Here is a 14,130-nt window from a genome sequence, read left to right as displayed (position 1 = left end):
ATGCCAACAGAAACTTGGAAAGCAATTGCACATTAAAGTTGTCTTCTCCTGCTGTCTTTGGAAACCCTCAACCACCACCATGTCAATAAACCCAGGCAGGCCTGCTGGAGACGTCTGGTCCAATTACCCCATCAACGAATTTGAGAATGAGGTCATCCTAGATCGAGCAGCCTCCATCTCACCTGTGTGCTCATGCAGCTGTAGGAGGGGACCCTGGAGGAGATGAGCAGAAGAACCACCCTGCTGAGCCCAGCCCAGATGGCCCACCCAAATTGTCATGATTAAATAATAAATGATTGTTGTCTTAAAACACTTAGTTTCCAGGTAATGTATTGCACAGAAAAACTTATGGATAGAATTGCTAATGGATGAAAATCTCATTACTGATGGAGAAGCATCGTTTGTGAGAACTTGGCAGTGAATCTTAGGAAAAGTAATCCCATGTTTAAATATTCTTTATAATTCTATTACTTTGTTAGTTTAAAACATAAAAAATAGCTCTTAGTGGAGGAGCTATCATAATGTGTTATGCACATTAGCATAACAAGACAAGTATGGACACAAGATGACAGTGCTGGAATGCTCCAACAATACTTTACTGAGGATTTGGGGGCCTGGTGGGGTGGGGGGTGGAATCAAAGAGAAACAAAACCAGGAAGAATACAATGCTACATAATCTGCTTTGGAAATTGTAACTGGCTCTCTGGAATGTTAGGATTCACCTCATTCTGGCTTCCAGCCTGTCTGCAGGGTGGGCATCGCCTCAACATCTTTTACCCAGGAGCTGACCCCAGGCGTCTGGGCTCCTTGAAGAATATCTTCTGTTAAAAGGAAACTCTGAGAGAAACCCAATTCTATTCCCTGCCGGAGGCCTGCCTTGGGGAACCTGCCACCTCTTTGGATAATTGACTCCAGGGATGATTGTCTCTCTCAAGGGAGACACTGTGTACTTCCAGGGAGAAGAAGCCCTTTACCCTACAGACCCCAACTGGATATCAGGATTTGATAATCAGCCTGCCCTAGATTGCTCTACTTGCATACACTAGTAGAGGCTGGGTGAGAGAATTCATGTGTGCCTGTGTGTGTGTGTGTGTGTGTATGTATGTGTGTAAATGTAAGAATATTGGCAGAAGTCAACTTCTGGAGTTCAGCTACTCTAGTCTCACTTTACAAGAAACTCCCACATGGTATGAGTTGAGGAAGATTAGGGTAATAATAGTCTGTAAATGTCAGCATTTTGGGTCTGGAAGATATATTATTTCTAAGCTTCCTCTCTTAAAACACAGGAATACTCACAGACACCTTTGTCATTACCTAACACCTAAATGGGAAATAGAACAGGTAAGGTAGGAAAGGTAGATGCTTTAGAGCTGTTAGGGAATGCTGATGGATGTGTGGGTCCCAAACACTTATTATATTTCATACTTTAGATTTTATTCAGGCCTGGGCCTGCCCAGCCTTCTTAGGAGTAAATACATCACACAAACTGCTCAAGATTGTATGCTGCATCAATTAGGTTAAAAGTGCAATATGATTTACCTTTTCTGGGAAAGATTTAAGGACATTACATGCAAGAGAGGAAGAAGGGCAGAATGGAATTAATGATATCATTACTATTACTATTATTAACACAAAAGAAACCAGCTTCTATTAAGCACTATTGCCAAACTCTTAAACAGCAGGTGTGTATTCTTACTGCTTCCATTTTCCAGATAAGGAGACAGAGGTCTTCTGAAAAATCCAATTATCTCAACTATGGTTGGCTGGTAAATGTCAGAACTAAAAACTAAATATAGTAGGCTCCTCTGATGGTAAAGCACTCCTTAAAAAAAAAAAATTACTATGAAATATTTGAACCACGTAGAAAACTTCAGAGAACAACACAACCAACACCCATGTACCCATTTTATTAGATCTGCAAATTCTGGCACCTTGCTTTATACTGTATGGTCTTTTTTTTTTTTTTTTAACTTGAAATATTTGTCTTTTAAAAATGAAAAAAAGTATGTGTAGGAATTCTCTGTGGAATGTGGGCAGTAATTCAGTGGATTGCAAGTATCTTCTCTCAAGTTATGGTGATATTTATCAAAAAGAAATAAGCATTTTATTTAAATTTAATCAAACATTGTTTGTGGTTGAGCCTTTTGGCCTTACTTAGGATTTTTTTGTGGTTAATGATTTGTACTTCTTATATTTGAAATATTTCCCATCAGTATCATCAAGATATTCTTTTCTTTTTTAATGTTAAGAGAGTTTCCCCTACATTTTGGTTTCAAATATATCTGGAATTTAATGTTCATGAGTAGAATGACATAGGAGTCTTCTTTCCTTCTTTCTAAATGGAAAACAATCCCCCCACCCCCAGGCAATTCCACTCTTCACCCTTGTTTATAATCCACTTCTGTGCTTTATTAAATCTGCCTCTTTCTGACCTCTGTTTTCTGTCCTATTATCTGTGTGTCTGTTGCTGTGCCAGTACCTACCACAGTATTGTTTAGACTTGAATAGACATTTTTCCAAAGAGGAAATACAAATGACCAAAAAGCACATGAAAAGATGTTCAGCATCATTAGCTATTAGGGAAATGCAAATCAAAACACAATGAGATATCATCTCACATCTACTAGGATGGTCACTGTTAAACAAACATGAACTACAAATGTTAGAGAGGATGTGGAGAATTAGGAACACTCATTCATTGCTCCTAGGAATGTAAAATGGTGCAGCTGCTGTGCAAGACACTTTGGCAGCTCCTCAAAAAGGTAAGTATAGAACAACCATATGATCCATCAATCCTACTAGGTATATACCCCAAAGAACTGAAAGCAAGGATTTAGACAACAGTATTATTCACAATTGCCAAAAGATGGAAGCAACCCAAGTGCCCGCAACTAATGAATGAATAAACAAAATGTGGTATATTCATATATTGGAATATTATTCAACATTAAAAAGGAATGAAATTCTGATTAATGAGACAACATGGATGAACTTTGAAGATATCAGGTTGAGTGAAATCAGCCAGACACAAAAGGACAAATATTGCATGCTCTCATTGATATGAAATAATTAGAATAAGCAAACTCATACAGTCAGAAAAGCCAGAGTCTAGAATATAGGTTACCAGAGGCTGGATTGGAGGTAAGGAATGAGGAGTTAATGCCTAAACTGTACAGAACTTCTACAGGGGTTGATTGAAAAGTTTTGTTAATGGATGGTGGTGATGGTAACCCAACATTGTGAATGCCATTAACAGCACAGAATTATATATGTGAATGTGGTTAAAAGGGAAAATTTTAGGTCATATATATGTAAATAGAATAAAAATTAAAAGAAAAAACAGGAGTGTACAACACAATAAACCCTATTTTAAACAATGGACTGTAGTTAATAGTACGACTATAAAAATTTTCTTTCATGAATTGTAACAATAGCACTGCACTCATGCCAGGTGTTAATAATAGAGTGGTATATGGAAACTCTGTATTTTGTACACTTTATGTGTGATATTTCTGTAAACCTACAACTTCTTTAACAAAAACAATAATAACAAATAAATAAAAAAAATTAATATGGTCTGGGCACATCCCCTTGGTTATTCTGGAATTTTAGGTTCAGCTTGTATAGCTCCATGAAAAATCCTGTCTTGAGTTCATATCATGATTACTTTTGAATTTATGTATTAATTTGGCAGGGGGTGGGGGCCTTTGCACCTGTATGGGAGGTTTTACCTTGCAGGTAAGTTATACAGGATGGGTTATTCTCGTTCCCAGCAACCTTTTCTTATTCTTCCAGGCCCTCCTCCCCACTGATTTTGATAATTAGAATTTTCAGATTGGAATGTCTGTTTTGTTCTTTCTTGACAATCATTTATTAATAATGAATCATTTTTAATTGCCCATTTAAAAAATAGTGCTATTATTCTAGATGAGTGTTCTAGTTTGCTAGCTGCTGGAATGCAATATACCAGGAACAGAATGACTTTTAAAAAGGGGAATTTAATAAGTTGCTTGTTTACTGTTCTAAGACTGAGAAAATGTCCCAAATAAAACAAGTCTATAGAAATGCTCAATTTAAGGCATCTGGGTAAAGATACCTTGGTTCAAGAAGGCCAATGACGGTCGACATTTCTCAGCTGGGAGGGCACATGGCGAGAACATGGCAGCGTCTGCTGGCTTTCTCGTGGCTCTACCAAAAAAGGGACTCTCTCCAAAATGTTTCCTGTTTTAAAGGATTCCAGTAAGCAGCTCCACCTTCAGTGGGTGGAGACACACCTCCATGGAAATCATCTAATCAAAAGTCACCACCCACAACTGGGTGGGTCACATCTTCATGGGAACAATCAAAATTCTTCCACCCAGCAATACTGAATGAGGATTACAGGGCATGGCTTTTCTGGGGTCCACCACAGATTCAAACCAGCACAATGAGTGACTGTATGTATGAAATAGACATTTATGTGTTTATACATACAAAATACACATCAAAGTAATCTGACACTATGTGTGTTTATGATGTCCTAAACAACAAAAACACACCTTTGCTCCAGAAAATAGACACCGCATAACTAACACACTCCTTTGGGCAGTCTTTCCAGCTTGGGGCTTGTTTCGTCCAACATGCGCTAGGCACTTTTCTGAATCTTGTGCTCATCTTTTCCACTAAAATACAGTTTTACTCTATTCTGCATTCCTAAGATTATGTTGCTTGGTTGGTTATTTTTAAAATTTTTGGTAAAGGAAATCACGTTGCCCCAAATCTCCTGAAAATTACTTTTTCAACAATATTGAATTGCCAAGAGTCAAGCATATTATTGTGTAGCTGTAGTTCCTTAGCTTTGAGTGTTTCACAGTATTCCATTGTGTGACCAGACTTTACTTATCCATTTGAAATATTTCTAGGTTTTTCCTCCCAAGAATAGTACTGCTGGGAATATTTTAGTACATATTTCCTGGTGTACATATGTAGGAGTTTCTCTTGAGAGTATACCCAGAAATGGAGTTTGGGAGTTGTAGGATGTGTGTCTATTTAACTTTATAGTATAATGCTGAACTCTTTCTCAGTGGGTTTTTGCCAGTTTTCTCTCCCACTGACAAACCTGTGTTTGACAATGTCAGCTTTCTTAATTTTTGCCAATCAAATGGGTATCAAAGCAACTCACTATGCATTTCCATCATATTTTCTCAAATGTTTATCGATTATATCTGTTTTCTCTTCTGTAAAAGGTTCATCCATGTCTTGTGGTCCTTTCTATCTTGTTTGGTCCTTTCTTATGGATTTAGGGTAGTTCTTTGTATATACCTGACGCTTATCCTCTATTAGTAGTATGTGTTACAGATGCATTTTCCCAATTTGTAATTTGTCTTTTCCTACCTTGAGTGTGTAAAATCACATTTTGGCACATTTTGGAACCTTCTTTCTTTCTCTTGACACTTTCTTTTAGCTGATACCATCAACTCCCCCAAAACAAAGTTGCCTTTTGATATAGTCCTGTGCTCTAGCTCTGTGTCTGTATTTTGATTTCCATTTTAAGTAATTATTTATTAAACCTGCATTAGGGTCCTGATGGTGGCTGAATGTCCCCAAGATATTTATTTACATTCTAATAGGGGGCTTCTGAGGCCTGGGATTCTACCTTGTCAGTGGAAGAAATATTTCTGGGAAGAAAGGCCTATCATTTCCCAGATCATACTTGTCTACACCCACCACTCCCTGGTTAGCTCAGGATTCAAGTCTGATAGAACTTTTCTGAAATACAGCTCCCCAGGAAGCTTTCATTTTTCTCCAAGTAGTAAAACTCCCACTTCCTGATAGTTACAAAGATAGGTTTTGTTGTCATAATGCTTTCTCTGTGTGCTGCTTTGCAATCAGAGTTTTCACCACTCAATGGATCCATCATTGAGCAGCACATTATGGCAAACGCGTATCCGTTTGCCTCTATTATTGTCATAATCAAAAGGCGGGGCTACACTGAAATATTCGCTTCGTGCATGCATATCTGTTATCCGAAGGGCCCTTTAACCTAAATGGTGTGCTTTCTGTAATGTCTTCGGTTAATGAATGGGTCTGTGAGGGCCTCAGAGCGGTGCAATGTGGGAAGAATGCTATAATTTCTTTTTAACATGCAGAAATTCTGAATACGAGAAAATGCATGCCAAATTTTATTGCTTCTAAATCTGAATAATTGTATTTCTGGGCTGTGCATCTGGGTAGATAATAAAGCCACAAAACAATTTAATGAAACATATAAAAAATAAAATGACATTACTAAATATTATAATATGAAGAAACTATTTTTTGCATATTGTCACCTAATCTTTCAACCATATAGCAACAAATAATGCAACCATAATTGAAAGTTTTATTATCCATCTGAGTAAATTGAGCTCAAATTTACCTTGTCCTCGTTAGTTGGTGGGCAAGCCTATTGGGGTTACTGACAGGATTTCATTTTTGTGGTGGATTATTATTTTCTCCCTTTCTGTGGAATCTAAAGTGGTCAATAAATAGCCCTGCTGCTTAATCGATTCTGAACCAGCTCTTCAGAACGCCACTTCTCCGCCCTGTGACCCATGCTGGCAGCCAGCCCTGTGCCTGCCTTGCCTCACAAACTGGCTTGGATACCATGAGCCATCCTGGTCCTAATGCCCCACAAATGCACCAGCCCTCTCTGTGTCAGTGGCCATGCTTCTTAGTTCCCACTGTACAGCTCCAGAGGGATTCTACTGGATTTCTGGAGTGGAGGCCTGCGCTAAGTTGAGTAGTATTGCTCTACCCCAAAGATCTGTCATTCCACTTTTATAAATGTCCCCAAACTACCTCCGGGTGGCAGGGTAGGGTGGAGGGCAAGCCAGAAGGAAGAAGCTGTCTGCTGTGTCTGGTCCTGAGACCAACACATTAGCCCCACGCTGCTGGAACTGAGCCTGTGCGTTCTCAGGACCGGCTGTGTAGGGGATGCTGGACCTTGGGAAAAGAGGGTACCTCTTTCTGAAGCAGCTAAAGGATTGTGGGAGTGGCTCTAGTGACTTCAATAGTAATTGTAAGTTATGTTTGCTATAAAAAAAAGTTCTGGAACTCCTGGAAAAGGAACCTGTTTAGGGAATCCATCTGCCTTGCTGTTTTCCTGATTCCAAATTTACTCAAGTGAGCCCCTCGAGATGGTTCAGTTGGGGATCCCCAGATGTGTGAAGACAACACTTCTTCCTTAAGCAGGCTCGGGGAACCTCCTAGAGAAAAAGACTGGGCTCCAAGTGTCACCACCTGTATTAGTTAGGGTTCTCTAGAGAAACAGAATCAACAGGGAACACTTGCAAATATAAAATTTATGAAAGTGTCTCACGTGACCGTAGGAATGCAGAGTCCAAAATCCACAGGGCAGGCTGCGAAGCCGACGACTCCAATGGATGGCCTGGATGAACTCCACGGGAGAGGCTCACCAGCCAAAGCAGGAATGCAACCTGTCTCCTCTGAGTCCTCCTTAAAAGGCTTCCCATGATTGGATTTAGCATCACTAATTGCAGAAGACACTCCCCTTTGGCTGATTACAAATGGAATCAGCTGTGGATGTAGCTGACGTGATCATGACCTAATCCTATGAAATGTCCTCATTGCAACAGACAGGCCAGCACTTGCCCAATCAGATGAACAGGTACCACAACTTGGCCAAGTTGACACCTGTCCCTAACCATGACACCACCCTTCTCACTCCCAGGAAGCCTTTCATCTCCAATGTCTGCTTCAGTAGCAGGAGGGTCCAGCATCAGGCAAGGGGGCCTTCCAGAACTGCTTTCCTTCAGCCAGCACAGCCCTTCAAGGGGAACTTGCTCTCCTTTCCTGCTACTTGATCTAGTCCAAGCCTACTTTGGTCCATCTGATGTGTTTCAATAACTTTGTGTCTCAAAGAGAAGGGGTTGGATATTTCCATTTCTTTCCTCCTGAGGCTCTGATGTGCCTGTGCAGATGTGGCCAGGCCCTTACCCTCTACCCATAATTCCAAATACCAAAGGGTGAGGGCCTCATAGCTGATTTTGGCTGCTGAGCAGTCAAAAGTTTCCTTCACACCCTTCCCCTTCCCACCCAGAAGAAATCTCCTATAGGGCCCTATACTTTGTATTGCCATGTTTTCCCCAAATCAGCAAACTAACCAGCAGCTTCAAGATGGTTCTCCTTCAGCTTCTGATCAGAATATCCCATTAAGATTAAAAAAATCTTACCATCAACAGCAAACTCATGGTGGCATTTTGGGGAATTTTTTTCCAAATGAGACTTCTAAGAAATGTTCTGCTTGGCATGTGCCAAGTCTTTTTGACTCATTCCAACATCCTGTGATGGGCAAAGGGGGAGGGGTCATGAGGGTCCCCTTCACTTTCTCTTGCTATAAAAATAATTTAGTACAAAACGTGGAAAGCATTGGATTGGGCCAATGCTTAATCAATTTGCTGAACAGCTCTTTAGGATAGCACATATTCCCCACTCTCCAGCTGGAGTGACATTGCATACCTGGCTTCACCTCAACCTCTCCTCCACAGGCTAGGGGGTGGGGATGAGGCATTGGGGGTGGGGTAGAAGATGCTGAGCTCAGCACCTTGCTCTCCTTTTGGTCACAGGCTATCTGCGGGGTTCCAGCTCTGGTCTGCTCCGTACTATGCTATATAGAGCAGGGGAAACCAGAAGATGTTCTGCTGTGGGAGACTCCGTATCATTTAGGGGTGAAAGACTGGCCAGTCCACTGGACCACAGGGATGCAGCTATGCTGTCCTTCAGCATTTAATTATAATAGAATTGGTCTCTTGTTCTCATTTTGTCTGACTCCATTGTCTATCCCTCATTTGGCTCCAAGGGGGTGGGAAGGAAAAGCTGTCATTGACACGCCAATATTGTGCAGGAGAAGAAAATGACCCAAAATTGATGTTCAGAAGCAAAGCTGAAAAGCAGCATACTTCTTTTAGAAATGTTTTAACAAGTGTTTCTTGAAATTATCCCCTCTAATTCCTCAAGGAGTTTTCTTATCTCTCACCTCCTGGAATTCACTTCTTCCCTCAATGGAGCAATTTTTTTTTTGCATATAGTTATGTTACTTCTCTGATTAGCCAGTTTTAGTGGCTCCATTGTCTTTCTCATGAGCTCAGGGCAATGTCCAAATTCTGTAGTGGGGCTTAGAAGGCCCGTCAGGTCTACTCTAGCTTACCCCTGCAGAGACTCTGAGCTGTTTCAGTTCTTTGAACATGCTCTACTTACTTTAGGACCTCTGCACTGACCCCTGCCTGAATGCCTCTCACCTTCCCACTTCTCTGGCTCAATTTCTGTGTAGAACAGATTTTTGACCAGAGCTATAGGAGCCCATTGTAAATGGCCCAATGGGGACCCTGTGTCTAGTCCCATGGGATTTATACTCAGTATTTTGTTGCCCAGACCTCTCTGTCTCCCCAGCTAGATTGTGGTCTCAGTGTACAGGGGTCTGTGCCTTGCTCCTCACTGTATCCTTGGTATCCAGCATAATTATGGGCACAGAGAAGGTTCTCAGGAAGGACCTCATATTCTATTTTCTGATGGAAAGGAGGTAGCATGAGCTAGAAATCACTGGAGCTTGAGAGAGGGCAGATTTACCTTTTTGAACTATTAAGATGAGGTTGTTATAACTTCTTCACATATGCCACGCAATCAAAGCAGATTCCACGTGTTTATCTATTGGGCATCTACTGAATTCCTTTTCCAGTGGGTGACCCTGTGATGGAGATGGGATAAGAAATTGATTAGGATGAAACATCCCTGGCATCACGATATTGGACAAAGGTGGTGGATTCTTTTCCTGATGTGCTCAGTAACCAATTCTTGAGACACCGGGTTTCAAAGAGAGACAGAGTTTATTGCTAGGTGCGAAGCAGGAGATCAGATGGCCTATCGGCCCAAAAAACCTGTCTCCCTGAACTGCAGTAATTCTGATAGTTTTATATCAGAATATAATTTTATAGCATTAAAGGATGGGCAAGTTTTAGGACAATGAGCTCAGTGACCCCAGATGATGTAATTAGACATGATTTAATTATTGAGCACGTGCAGATTGGTTACATGTTTAGTCATAGAACATATGTAAGAAATGGCAGACTTAATATGATGATGGGTGTGATTTTTAGTATTGTAATGAGATTTATAGGTTAAAGTCTAAGCTACTGTGCATGTCAGGAGGACCCATTTTTGTAAGATCCAGTTTTGATTATCAAGATAACTTTGGACTTGGAGTGGGTTAGTTCTGGGCTGACCCGAAGCCCTTCATTAATAAACATTAGGGGCTGTCTTTAGTGACCACAAGTCTCCAAAATCAAAAAACCAGATAAGATAGGTACAAGCCGAGGGTTAGTCACAAGGTTGTTACAAGGGCACAAGATATAAAACCTATGCAGTCATTATCAGAGATCAAGGAAGCTGGATTACAGTTCAAAGATTTCAGGCATTTTCTCTGTCTATTCCACTATACCGGAATGCAAAAATGGATATCTGTATAATGATTCAGCAACCATAATCATACCTTGAATCCTAATTTCTCAGTTGTAATCATGCAAAATACTCAAAGAATATAATATAGCATATATGAAGAATACAGTAAGTGGTGAAGAGAGGGGGTTAGAAAAACAAATGAAAGCACAGGTGGCTTGAAAGTGGAAAGAGAGAGGCCAGAGCTCAGAGCTGTCATGGGCAGCACCTCCCAAAAAGGCTGCAACATGCTTGGGGGCTAGAGTACTGTAGTAGTTTAGGTTCAGGTGTCAACTAGGCCAGGTGATGGTGCCCAGTGGTTCTGTTGCTGTGGACTTAAATCATCAGCATGTGAAATTCATCAGTGGCTGTTTACATCTGCAGTCGGCTAAGGGGAGTGTCTTCTGCTATGAGTGAGGCTTAAAAGGTGAAGTCAGAAGAGAGAGGAAACAGCTCAGACCCAGATGTTTGGAGATGCAGAAACGAATTGCCCCTGGGAAAGCTGTTTGAACCCAGAAGCTGGGAGGAAAGGCCAGCAGATATCACCGTGTGCCTTCCCACGTGACAGAGAAAGCCAGAGAAAGCCTGCTGCCTTTCCTCCAAAGAACTGTAAATTTGTAACTAAATAAATCCTCTTTATAAAAGCCAGTCCATTTCTGGTATATTACATTCTAGTAGTATTAGCAAACTAAAACAAGCATGAACTGCAAAAGAGATGGGAGTCCTGCCCTATGTTCCTGTGCCTTCTTGAGGGAACTTACTGAGGTGAGCCGACAGCACTTTTCATCAATCCAAAATGGTCAGTTTTTCCGTCATCACATGGAGGTTAGTACCAGAGCTTCAGGAAGGGAAAGGATATGATAGTGTCATTTTCTGAACTGTGATTGCATGTAGGCTCCCTGCTGACCCTGTGAATTGCTGTCTCTTTGCTTCCTCCCAATAATACTGGAAGGCACCAACCCCATGGGACATGCCGGCAACTGAAAGGCTAGAGGTTGCCGTCCTGACAGTACTTTGGGAAAGAGTTACCTTGATGTGTAAAACATTATTAGGATAGTTAGAGACTTAATGAGCAGTTTGGGACTGGAGTCAACTTTTAAAACATGCTTTTTGATACTAGGGAATATTGTTCAAATGATCATTCCAAAGGCTTCTAGCTCCTTCTCATCACTATTTGAAAATTCAGGTAAAAATTATCTTGTGCTCCCCTGCTGCATATACTATGCTCCATTCCATACTTTGAGCTTTGAAAGAAGGTGTGAGGCTTGCTGTGGCTTAACTTATAGACCTGGCTGTGGATATATTTTCCCATAAGATTTAAAGCTCTGACACTGCTGGGACTTTTGGTTGTTTTGCTCACCTACTATGTGGGTCCTCAATAAATATTCATTGATGGACTGACTGATTGAATGAACAAATAAATAAATGAAAGCCCACCAACAGACAGTTAAAAATGGTGCAAAATAACATGCAATTCAGTTCCAGAATGTGTGGCCTGAAACCTAAGTTTCAAGGACCGTCTAAAAGGAAAGTGACAGATACCGACCACAATTTCTGGAGAAGGCATCAAGGCAGAAGTGGAATTGGGAGTTAGGTCTTGAAAGATAGTGGTAAGGAATAGGGAGGACCATTTGAAATGTGGGAAGAGGCCTGAGCCAAGGACAGGGTGTGGGGAGAGGCTGGGTACAGACCTGCAAACAGAGACTTTCCGAGGTGGTCTGACTTGCCCAGAATGTGCGGCTATTGGGTAAGTGGTTTTAAACCCAGGCCATCTGGCTTCAGAGCTCAGCAGACTTTTCTTTGATAAATCTGGGATGATTGGCTGAAAGAGGAAGGCTGGGAGGAGCTGGGAGGAGGCTTGTGGGCACCCTTCTCTAATTTACACATATTTCCTCTCTGAGAAGGACTTCCTGGTGCTTGAATTTCACCACTAAGGAAGTGGGGACCATATTTACCCAGCTGTTTTCTAAGTAGACGAGCATTAATGAGATAACCCACTTGGGGATTCCTAGGTGAAAAGTAGTACACAGAGGCATTTCTCTACCAGCAGTGGTGAAAAATAAAGGGCATTTCAGAGAATATTATCATACAACTTGACTTTGCATAGGGAATTCAGACAGACTGCTTTCGTAGACTTAAATAATCCCAGGATGAAAGGTACTATATAAATGCAAAGTATTATTATTATTATCCAGTGGTAGAAAAGAAGGGCATTTCAAAGAATGTTTCAGTACAATACAATTTTATTTTGCACAGAGAGTTCAAGGGAAAAAAGCTTTATTTTATAGACTTAAATAATATCGTTATGGAACTACAGTAAAATAAATAATACAGATATGGTGTTAAAATAAATAATACAGTTAGGAGGCTTAAATAAATAATGTTGGAGGGAGAAGAGAAATTAAAGTCCTGGGAGAAGGTGGTGATGGTAGTCAGTAGGGGGTGGGGAGATGTGATTTTGAATTATAAGTAGTAGAGAATTGAGGTCCAAAGAGTCCTAAAATATTCAGGATGTAACTGCACCTACCCCCCCTGCCCCCAAATGCATAGGACAGTTCACAATTAGGATATTGATTTGACAGTATTTTAATTTTTTAGTGAAAGAGTCTTCCCATTGTTTCAATGACCCTGAAAACAGTATCAAAACTTTTAAAGTGTTAAAAATAATAAAATTCATCATTTTATTGCTTTTACACAAACAATGTCCCTTTCCCCTCCCCTAATCCATGTTCCTTAATCTGTCCCTCTGTTCCTTTTCTAATTATGGAGAAGCCTCCCTTGTTTTCTTCAAACTGCAGGGCTGTCTCCTTTAACCCTCCCATCTCATCCTGTGCGCCCCAGAGCAGACTTTTATCCACTCCCCTCTTCAGAGGATGTAAGCCCTGCCCTCACCTTGTAGCTCTGATATCTAGACTCTCATCCCTCCATAGAGACAAAGCTGAAACACTCCTGGCAGAACAGCTGAGCCATTTCTTTAGCCATGAACTTGGGCTGGGAGTCTCTTAAGACCTGGGAATCTGACAATGAGAAGGAGCTGGGTGTTCTGGGGAAGAGGACAAAGAAGAGGCTCCATTGTTTGCTCCATGGCTCCAGGCTTGAGATGAAGACCATAGGAATCAGGCTCCCACAGGGGGAGTGTTGGAGCCAGAAGGAGACCAGGGAGTCAGAGAGCTGAAGCTGAGAAGAAACTTGGCCTTCCGAGGAGAGGGCAGGTTTCTGAATTCCCCAGCCGTGGGAGGAGGTAACGGGCTGGGAGCTGAAAAGATGGGGAAAGGTTTTGGACAGGTTCTTGGAGGACAGAGCTTTCCAAGAGGCCATCCCGTGGATGTCTGGGGAACTCGGTCCTGAGAGAAGGGAGGTTCCCGTCATCCCTGAATGGGAGCCTGGGGCTGGAGATGTTAGAGGGCCTCATGCCACCCACCTCCAGCCTGAAGGGTGCCAAACTGGGCCTGCTGCCCTGTGCTTGGGAGACATTTTAAAGCCTTGGGACTATGGAGAGAAGATGCTTGTCCAGGAGTCACAATTTCCTCTTGGTGTTACCTTCTAATTCCTTACCCAGCTGTACTTAAAAGCCAGGGTGCCATTGTGTTGGCAAATACCAGCATGAGGGAGGTCTCACTTTTCATAAGACAGAATGGAGTCCCCTGCTTGCATTGGCTC

Source organism: Tamandua tetradactyla, chromosome 18, assembly GCF_023851605.1.
Source record: "Tamandua tetradactyla isolate mTamTet1 chromosome 18, mTamTet1.pri, whole genome shotgun sequence".
NCBI lineage: Eukaryota > Metazoa > Chordata > Mammalia > Pilosa > Myrmecophagidae > Tamandua > Tamandua tetradactyla.
Note: the sequence above shows the minus strand (reverse complement) of the source record.